Source organism: Eurosta solidaginis, chromosome 5 (genome assembly GCF_040869045.1).
Source record: "Eurosta solidaginis isolate ZX-2024a chromosome 5, ASM4086904v1, whole genome shotgun sequence".
NCBI classification, from domain to species: domain Eukaryota; kingdom Metazoa; phylum Arthropoda; class Insecta; order Diptera; family Tephritidae; genus Eurosta; species Eurosta solidaginis.
The window spans coordinates 24,375,605-24,385,907 of record NC_090323.1 but is presented as its reverse complement, the minus strand read 5'-3'; positions in this window follow the sequence as shown (position 1 = coordinate 24,385,907).

The following is a 10,303-nucleotide window of genomic DNA, read 5'->3' as shown; positions in this document are numbered from 1 at the left end:
AACGCCCGTTTTAAAAAGCTGTATAAATATTTTTTGTTTTTCTCATTAAGGGCATTGATATTTTAATTAAGCACTTCTAACCAAAAATTTACTCAAGGTTAAATGGGTTGACGGATAAAGAAAATAAATAAAAAATTTCCGTTCTATAAATCGCTTTAATTCAAATGCGGAAGTGGTTTTATTGTTCAAATTTCAGGAATATAGAAGGAAATGTTTGAGCTTATTTATTATTCACACCATCCAACTATGTATAAAAAACGCCCGTTTTAAAAATCTGTATAAATATTTTTGGTTTTTCTCATTAAGGGCATTGATATTTTAATTAGGCACTTCTAACCAAAAATTTACTCAAGGTTAAATGGGTTGACTGATAAAAAAATAAAAATTTTTCCTTCTATAAATCGCTTTAATTCAAATGCGGAAATGGTTTTATTGTTCAAATTCCTGGAATCTAGAAGGAAATATTTTTGCTTATTTATTATTCACACGATCCAACTATGTATAAAAAAACGCCCGTTTCAAAGAGCTGTATAAATATTTTTTTATTTTTCTCATTAAGGGCATCGAAATTTTAATTAGGCACTTCTAACCAAAAATTTACTCAAGGTTAAATGGGTTGGCTGATAAAAAATAAAAATTTTCCCTTCTATAAATCGCTTTAATTCAAATGCGGAAATGGTTTTATTGTTCAAATTCCTGGAATCTAGAAGGAAATGTTTTTGCTTATTAATTATTCACACGATCCAACTATGTATAAAAAACGCTCGTTTTAAAAGCTGTATAAAAATTTTTTATTTTTCTCATTAGGGGCATTCAAATTTTAATTAGGCACTTCTAACCAAAAATTTACTCAAGGTTAAATGGGTTGGCTGATAAAAAAATAAAAATTTTCCCTTCTATAAATCGCTTTAATTCAAATGCGGAAATGGTTTTATTGTTCAAATTCCTGGAATCTAGAAGGAAATGTTTTTGCTTATTAATTATTCACACGATCCAACTATGTATAAAAAACGCTCGTTTTAAAAGCTGTATAAACATTTTTTATTTTTCTCATTAAGGGCATTCAAATTTTAATTAGGCACTTCTAACCAAAAATTTACTCAAGGTTAAATGGGTTGGCTGATAAAAAAATAAAAATTTCTCTTCTATAAATCGCTTTAATTCAAATGCGGAAATGGTTTTATTGTTCAAATTCCTGGAATCTAGAAGGAAATGTTTTTGCTTATTAATTATTCACACGATCCAACTATGTATAAAAAACCCTCGTTTTAAAAGCTGTATAAATATTTTTTATTTTTCTCATTAAGGGCATTCAAATTTTAATTAGGCACTTCTAACCAAAAATTTACTCAAGGTTAAATGGGTTGGCTGATAAAAAAATAAAAATTTTCCCTTCTATAAATCGCTTTAATTCAAATGCGGAAATGGTTTTATTGTTCAAATTCCTGGAATCTAGAAGGAAATGTTTTTGCTTATTAATTATTCACACGATCCAACTATGTATAAAAAACGCTCGTTTTAAAAGCTGTATAAATATTTTTTATTTTTCTCATTAAGGGCATTCAAATTTTAATTAGGCACTTCTAACCAAAAATTTACTCAAGGTTCAATGGGTTGGCTGATAAAAAAATAAAAATTTTCCCTTCTATAAATCGCTTTCATTCAAATGCGGAAATGGTTTTATTGTTCAAATTCCTGGAATTTAGAAGGAAATGTTTTTGCTTATTTATTATTCACACGATCCAACTATGTATAAAAAACGCTCGTTTTAAAAGCTGTATAAATATTTTTTATTTTTCTCATTAAGGGCATTCAAATTTTAATTAGGCCCTTCTAACCAAAAATTTACTCAAGGTTAAATGGGTTGGCTGATAAAAAAATAAAAATTTTCCCTTCTATAAATCGCTTTAATTCAAATGCGGAAATGGTTTTATTGTTCAAATTCCTGGAATATAGAAGGAAATGTTTTTGCTTATTTATTATTCACACGATCCAACTATGTATAAAAAAACGCTCGTTTTAAAAGCTGTATAAATATTTTTTTATTTTTCTCATTAAGGGCATTCAAATTTTAATTAGGCACTTCTAACCAAAAATTTACTCAAGGTTAAATGGGTTGGCTGATAAAAAAATAAAAATTTTTCCGTTATATAAATCGCTTTGATTCAAATGGGGAAGTGGTTTTATGTCCAAATTTCTGGAATCTAGAAGGAAATGTTTTTGCTTATTTATTATTCACACGATCAAACTATGTATAAAAAAACGCTCGTTTTAAAAAGCTGTATAAATATTTTTTTATTTTTCTCATTAAAAGCATTGAAATTTTAATTAGGCACTTCTAACCAAAAATTTACTCAAGGTTAAATGGGTTGACTGATAAAAAAATAAAAATTTTCCCTTCTATAAATCGCTTTAATTCAAATGCGGAAATGGCTTTATTGTTCAAATTCCTGGAATCTAGAAGGAAATGTTTTTGCTTATTTATTATTCACACGATCCAACTATGTATAAAAAAACGCCCGTTTCAAAAAGCTGTATAAATATTTTTTTATTTTTCTCATTAAGGGCATCGAAATTTTAATTAGGCACTTCTAACAAAAAATTTACTCAAGGTTAAATGGGTTGGGTGATAAAAAAATAAAAATTTTCCGTTCTATAATTCGCTTTAATTCAAATGCGGAAGTGGTTTTATTGTTCAAATTCCTGGAATCTAGAAGGAAATGTTTTTGCTTATTTATTATTCACACGATCCAACTATATATAAAAAACGCTCGTTTTAAAAATCTGTATAAATATTTCTTATTTTTCTCATTAAGGGCATTGAAATTTTAATTAGGCACTTCTAACCAAAAATTTACTCAAGGTTAAATGGGTTGGCTGATAAAAAAAATAAAAATTTTCTGTTCTATAAATCGCTTTAATTCAAATGCGGAAGTGGTTTTATTGTTCAAATTCCTAGAATATAGAAGGAAATGTTTTTGCTTATTTATTATTCACACGATCCAACTATATATAAAAAACGCTCGTTTTAAAAATCTGTATAAATATTTTTTATTTTTCTCATTAAGGGCATTGAAATTTTAATTAGGCACTTCTAACCAAAAATTTACTCAAGGTTAAATGGGTTGTCTGATAAAAAAAATAAAAGTTTTCCGTTCTATAAATCGCTTTAATTCAAATGCGGAAGTGGTTTTATTGTTCAAATTCCTAGAATATAGAAGGAAATGTTTTTGCTTAATTATTATTCACACGATCCAACTATATATAAAAAACGCTCGTTTTAAAAAGCTGTATAAATATTTCTTATTTTTCTCATTAAGGGCATTGAAATTTTAATTAGGCACTTCTAACCAAAAATTTACTCAAGGTTAAATGGGTTGGCTGATAAAAAAAATAAAAATTTTCTGTTCTATAAATCGCTTTAATTCAAATGCGGAAGTGGTTTTATTGTTCAAATTCCTAGAATATAGAAGGAAATGTTTTTGCTTATTATTATTCACACGATCCAACTATATATAAAAACGCTCGTTTAAAAATCTGTATAAATATTTTTTATTTTTCTCATTAAGGGCATTGAAATTTTAATTAGGCACTTCTAACCAAAAATTTACTCAAGGTTAAATGGGTTGGCTGATAAAAAAATAAAAATTTTCCGTTCTATAAATCGCTTTAATTCAAATGCGGAAGTGGTTTTATTGTTCAAATTCCTAGAATATAGAAGGAAATGTTTTTGCTTATTTATTATTCACACGATCCAACTATATATAAAAAACGCTCGTTTTAAAAAGCTGTATAAATATTTTTTATTTTTCTCATTAAGGGCATTGAAATTTTAATTAGGCACTTCTAACCAAAAATTTACTCAAGGTTAAATGGGTTGGCTGATAAAAAATAAAAAATTTCCGTTCTATAAATCGCTTTAATTCAAATGCGGAAGTGGTTTTATTGTTCAAATTCCTGGAATCTAGAAGGAAATGTTTTTGCTTATTTATTATTCACACGATCCAACTATATATAAAAAACGCTCGTTTTAAAAAGCTGTATAAATATTTTTTATTTTTCTCATTAAAGGCATTGAAATTTTAATTAGGCACTTCTGACCAAAAATTTACTCAAGGTTAAATGGGTTGGCTGATAAAAAAATAAAAAAGTTCCGTTCTATAAATTGCTTTAATTCAAATGCGGAATTGGTTTTATTGTTTAAATTCCTGGAATCTAGAAGAAAATGTTTTTGCTTATTTATTATTCACACGATCCAACTATGTATAAAAAACGCTCGTTTTAAAAAGCTGTATAAATATTTTTTATTTTTCTCATTAAGGGCATTGAAATTTTAATTAGGCACTTCTAACCAAAAATTTACTCAAGGTTAAATGGGTTGGCTGATAAAAAAATAAAAAATTTCCGTTCTATAAATCGCTTTAATTCAAATGCGGAAGTGGTTTTATTGTTCAAATTCCTGGAATCTAGAAGGAAATGTTTTTGCTTATTTATTATTCACACGATCCAACTATATATAAAAAACGCTCGTTTTAAAAAGCTGTATAAATATTTTTTATTTTTCTCATTAAAGGCATTGAAATTTTAATTAGGCACTTCTGACCAAAAATTTACTCAAGGTTAAATGGGTTGGCTGATAAAAAAATAAAAAATTTCCGTTCTATAAATCGCTTTAATTCAAATGCGGAATTGGTTTTATTGTTTAAATTCCTGGAATCTAGAAGGAAATGTTTTTGCTTATTTATTATTCACACGATCCAACTATGTATAAAAAATGCTCGTTTTAAAAAGCTGTATAAATATTTTTTATTTTTCTCATTAAGGGCATTGAAATTTTAATTAGGCACTTCTGACCAAAAATTTACTCAAGGTTAAATGGGTTGACTGATAAAAAAATAAAAAATTTCCGTTCTATAAATCGCTTTAATTCAAATGCGGAAGTGGTTTTATTGTTTAAATTCCTGGAATCTAGAAGGAAATGTTTTTGTTTATTTATTATTCACACGATCCAACTATGTATAAAAAACGCTCGTTTTAAAAAGCTGTATAAATATTTTTTATTTTTCTCATTAAGGGCATTGAAATTTTAATTAGGCACTTCTGACCAAAAATTCACTCAAGGTTAAATGGGCTGGCTGATAAAAAAATTAAAAATTTCCGTTCTATAAATCGCTTTAATTCAAATGCGGAAGTGGTTTTATTGTTTAAATTCCTGGAATCTAGAAGGAAATGTTTTTGCTTATTTATTATTCACACGATCCAACTATGTATAAAAAACGCCCGTTTCAAAAAGCTGTATAAATATATTTTTTATTTTTCTCATTAAGGGCATTGAAATTTTAATTAGGCACTTCTAACCAAAAATTTACTCAAGGTTAAATGGGTTGGCTGATAAAAATATAAAAATTTTCCGTTCTATAAATCGCTTTAATTCAAATGCGGAAGTGGTTTTATTGTTCAAATTTCAGGAATATAGAAGGAAATGTTTTTGCTTATTTATTATTCACACCATCCAACTATGTATAAAAAACGCCCGTTTTAAAAAGCTGTATAAATATTTTTTGGTTTTCTCATTAAGGGCATTGATATTTTAATTAGGCACTTCTAACCAAAAATTTACTCAAGGTTAAATGGGTTGACGGATAAAGAAAATAAATAAAAAATTTCCGTTCTATAAATCGCTTTAATACAAATGCGGAAGTGGTTTTATTGTTCAAATTCCAGGAATATAAAAGGAAATGTTTTTGCTTATTTATTATTCACACCATCCAACTATGTATAAAAAACGCCCGTTATAAAAAGCTGTATAAATATTTTTTGTTTTTCTCATTAAGGGCATTGATATTTTAATTAAGCACTTCTAACCAAAAATTTACTCAAGGTTAAATGGGTTGACGGATAAAGAAAATAAATAAAAAATTTCCGTTCTATAAATCGCTTTAATTCAAATGCGGAAGTGGTTTTATTGTTCAAATTTCAGGAATATAGAAGGAAATGTTTGAGCTTATTTATTATTCACACCATCCAACTATGTATAAAAAACGCCCGTTTTAAAAATCTGTATAAATATTTTTTGTTTTTCTCATTAAGGGCATTGATATTTTAATTAGGCACTTCTAACCAAAAATTTACTCAAGGTTAAATGGGTTTACGGATAAAGAAAATAAATAAAAAATTTCCGTTCTATAAATCGCTTTAATTCAAATGCGGAAGTGGTTTTATTGTTCAAATTTCAGGAATATAGAAGGAAATGTTTTAGCTAATTTATTATTCACACCATCCAACTATGTATAAAAAACGCCCGTTTTAAAAAGCTGTATAAATATTTTTTGTTTTTCTCATTAAGGGCATTGATATTTTAATTAGGCACTTCTAACCAAAAATTTACTCAAGGTTAAATGGGTTGACGGATAAAGAAAATAAATAAAAAATTTCCTTTCTATAAATCGCTTTAATTCAAATGCGGAAGTGGTTTTATTGTTCAAATTTCAGGAATATAGAAGGAAATGTTTTAGCTTATTTATTATTCACACCTTCCAACTATGTATAAAAAACGCCCGTTTTAAAAAGCTGTATAAATATTTTTTGTTTTTCTCATTAAGGGCATTGAAATTTTAATTAGGCAGTTCTAACCAAAAATTTACTCAAGGTTAAATGGGTTGACGGATAAAGAAAATAAATAAAAAATTTCCTTTCTATAAATCGCTTTAATTCAAATGCGGAAGTGGTTTTATTGTTCAAATTCCAGGAATATAGAAAGAAATGTTTTAGCTTATTTATTATTCACACCATCCAACTATGTATAAAAAACGCCCGTTTTAAAAAGCTGTATAAATATTTTTTGTTTTTCTCATTAAGGGCATTGATATTTTAATTAGGCACTTCTAACCAAAAATTTACTCAAGGTTAAATGGGTTGACGGATAAAGAAAATAAATAAAAAATTTCCGTTCTATAAATCGCTTTAATTCAAATGCGGAAGTGGTTTTATTGTTCAAATTCCAGGAATATAGAAGGAAATGTTTTAGCTTATTTATTATTCACACCATCCAACTATGTATAAAAAACGCCCGTTTTAAAAAGCTGTATAAATATTTTTTGTTTTTCTCATTAAGGGCATTGATATTATAATTAGGCAGTTCTAACCAAAAATTTACTCAAGGTTAAATGGGTTGACGGATAAAGAAAATAAATAAAAAATTTCCTATCTATAAATCGCTTTAATTCAAATGCGGAAGTGGTTTTATTGTTCAAATTTCAGGAATATAGAAGGAAATGTTTTAGCTTATTTATTATTCACACCATCCAACTATGTATAAAAAACGCCCGTTTTAAAAAGCTGTATAAATATTTTTTGTTTTTCTCATTAAGGGCATTGATATTTTAATTAGGCACTTCTAACCAAAAATTTACTCAAGGTTAAATGGGTTGACGGATAAAGAAAATAAATAAAAAATTTCCGTTCTATAAATCGCTTTAATTCAAATGCGGAAGTGGTTTAATTGTTCAAATTCCAGGAATATAGAAGGAAATGTTTTAGCCTATTTATTATTCACACCATCCAACTATGTATAAAAAACGCCCGTTTTAAAAAGCTGTATAAATATTTTTTGTTTTTCTCATTAAGGGCATTGATATTATAATTAGGCAGTTCTAACCAAAAATTTACTCAAGGTTAAATGGGTTGACGGATAAAGAAAATAAATAAAAAATTTCCTTTCTATAAATCGCTTTAATTCAAATGCGGAAGTGGTTTTATTGTTCAAATTTCAGGAATATAGAAGGAAATGTTTTAGCTTATTTATTATTCACACCATCCAACTATGTATAAAAAACGCCCGTTTTAAAAAGCTGTATAAATATTTTTTGTTTTTCTCATTAAGGGCATTGAACCATCCAACTATGTATAAAAAACGCTCGTTTTAAAAAGCTGTATAAATATTTTTTGTTTTTCTCATTAAGGGCATTGAAATTTTAATTAGGCACTTCTAACCAAAAATTTACTCAAGGTTAAATGGGTTGACGGATAAAGAAAATAAATAAAAAATTTCCGTTCTATAAATCGCTTTAATTCAAATGCGGAAGTGGTTTAATTGTTCAAATTCCAGGAATATAGAAGGAAATGTTTTAGCTTATCTATTATTCACACCATCCAACTATGTATAAAAAACGCCCGTTTTAAAAAGCTGTATAAATATTTTTTGTTTTTCTCATTAAGGGCATTGATATTATAATTAGGCAGTTCTAACCAAAAATTTACTCAAGGTTAAATGGGTTGACGGATAAAGAAAATAAATAAAAAATTTCCTTTCTATAAATCGCTTTAATTCAAATGCGGAAGTGGTTTTATTGTTCAAATTTCAGGAATATAGAAGGAAATGTTTTAGCTTATTTATTATTCACACCATCCAGCTATGTATAAAAAACGCCCGTTTTAAAAAGCTGTATAAATATTTTTTGTTTTTCTCATTAAGGGCATTGATATTATAATTAGGCAGTTCTAACCAAAAATTTACTCAGGGTTAAATGGGTTGACGGATAAAGAAAATAAATAAAAAATTTCCTTCCTATAAATCGCTTTAATTCAAATGCGGAAGTGGTTTTATTGTTCAAATTTCAGGAATATAGAAGGAAATGTTTTAGCTTATTTATTATTCACACCATCCAACTATGTATAAAAAACGCCCGTTTTAAAAAGCTGTATAAATATTTTTTGTTTTTCTCATTAAGGGCATTGAAATTTTAATTAGGCACTCCTAACCAAAAATTTACTCAAGGTTAAATGGGTTGACGGATAAAGAAAATAAATAAAAAATTTCCGTTCTATAAATCGCTTTAATTCAAATGCGGAAGTGGTTTAATTGTTCAAATTCCAGGAATATAGAAGGAAATGTTTTAGCTTATTTATTATTCACACCATCCAACTATGTATAAAAAACGCCCGTTTTAAAAAGCTGTATAAATATTTTTTGTTTTTCTCATTAAGGGCATTGAAATTTTAATTAGGCACTTTAACCAAAAATTTACTCAAGGTTAAATGGGTTGACGGATAAAGAAAATAAATAAAAAATTTCCGTTCTATAAATCGCTTTAATTCAAATGCGGAAGTGGTTTAATTGTTCAAATTCCAGGAATATAGAAGGAAATGTTTTAGCTTATTTATTATTCACACCATCCAACTATGTATAAAAAACGCCCGTTTTAAAAATCTGTATAAATATTTTTTGTTTTTCTCATTAAGGGCATTGATATTATAATTAGGCAGTTCTAACCAAAAATTTACTCAAGGTTAAATGGGTTGACGGATAAAGAAAATAAATAAAAAATTTCCTTTCTATAAATCGCTTTAATTCAAATGCGGAAGTGGTTTTATTGTTCAAATTTCAGGAATATAGAAGGAAATGTTTTAGCTTATTTATTATCCACACCATCCAACTATGTATAAAAAACGCCCGTTTTAACAAGCTGTATAAATATTTTTTGTTTTTCTCATTAAGGGCATTGATATTATAATTAGGCAGTTCTAACCAAAAATTTACTCAAGGTTAAATGGGTTGACGGATAAAGAAAATAAATAAAAAATTTCCTTTCTATAAATCGCTTTAATTCAAATGCGGAAGTGGTTTTATTGTTCAAATTTCAGGAATATAGAAGGAAATGTTTTAGCTTATTTATTATTCACACCATCCAACTATGTATAAAAAACGCCCGTTTTAAAAAGCTGTATAAATATTTTTTGTTTTTCTCATTAAGGGCATTGAACCATCCAACTATGTATAAAAAACGCCCGTTTTAAAAAGCTGTATAAATATTTTTTGTTTTTCTCATTAAGGGCATTGAAATTTTAATTAGGCACTTCTAACCAAAAATTTACTCAAGGTTAAATGGGTTGACGGATAAAGAAAATAAATAAAAAATTTCCGTTCTATAAATCGCTTTAATTCAAATGCGGAAGTGGTTTAATTGTTCAAATTCCAGGAATATAGAAGGAAATGTTTTAGCTTATTTATTATTCACACCATCCAACTATGTATAAAAAACGCCCGTTTTAAAAAGCTGTATAAATATTTTTTGTTTTTCTCATTAAGGGCATTGATATTATAATTAGGCAGTTCTAACCAAAAATTTACTCAAGGTTAAATCGGTTGACGGATAAAGAAAATAAATAAAAAATTTCCTTTCTATAAATCGCTTTAATTCAAATGCGGAAGTGGTTTTATTGTTCAAATTTCAGGAATATAGAAGGAAATGTTTAAGCTTATTTATTATTCACACCATCCAACTATGTATAAAAAACGCCCGTT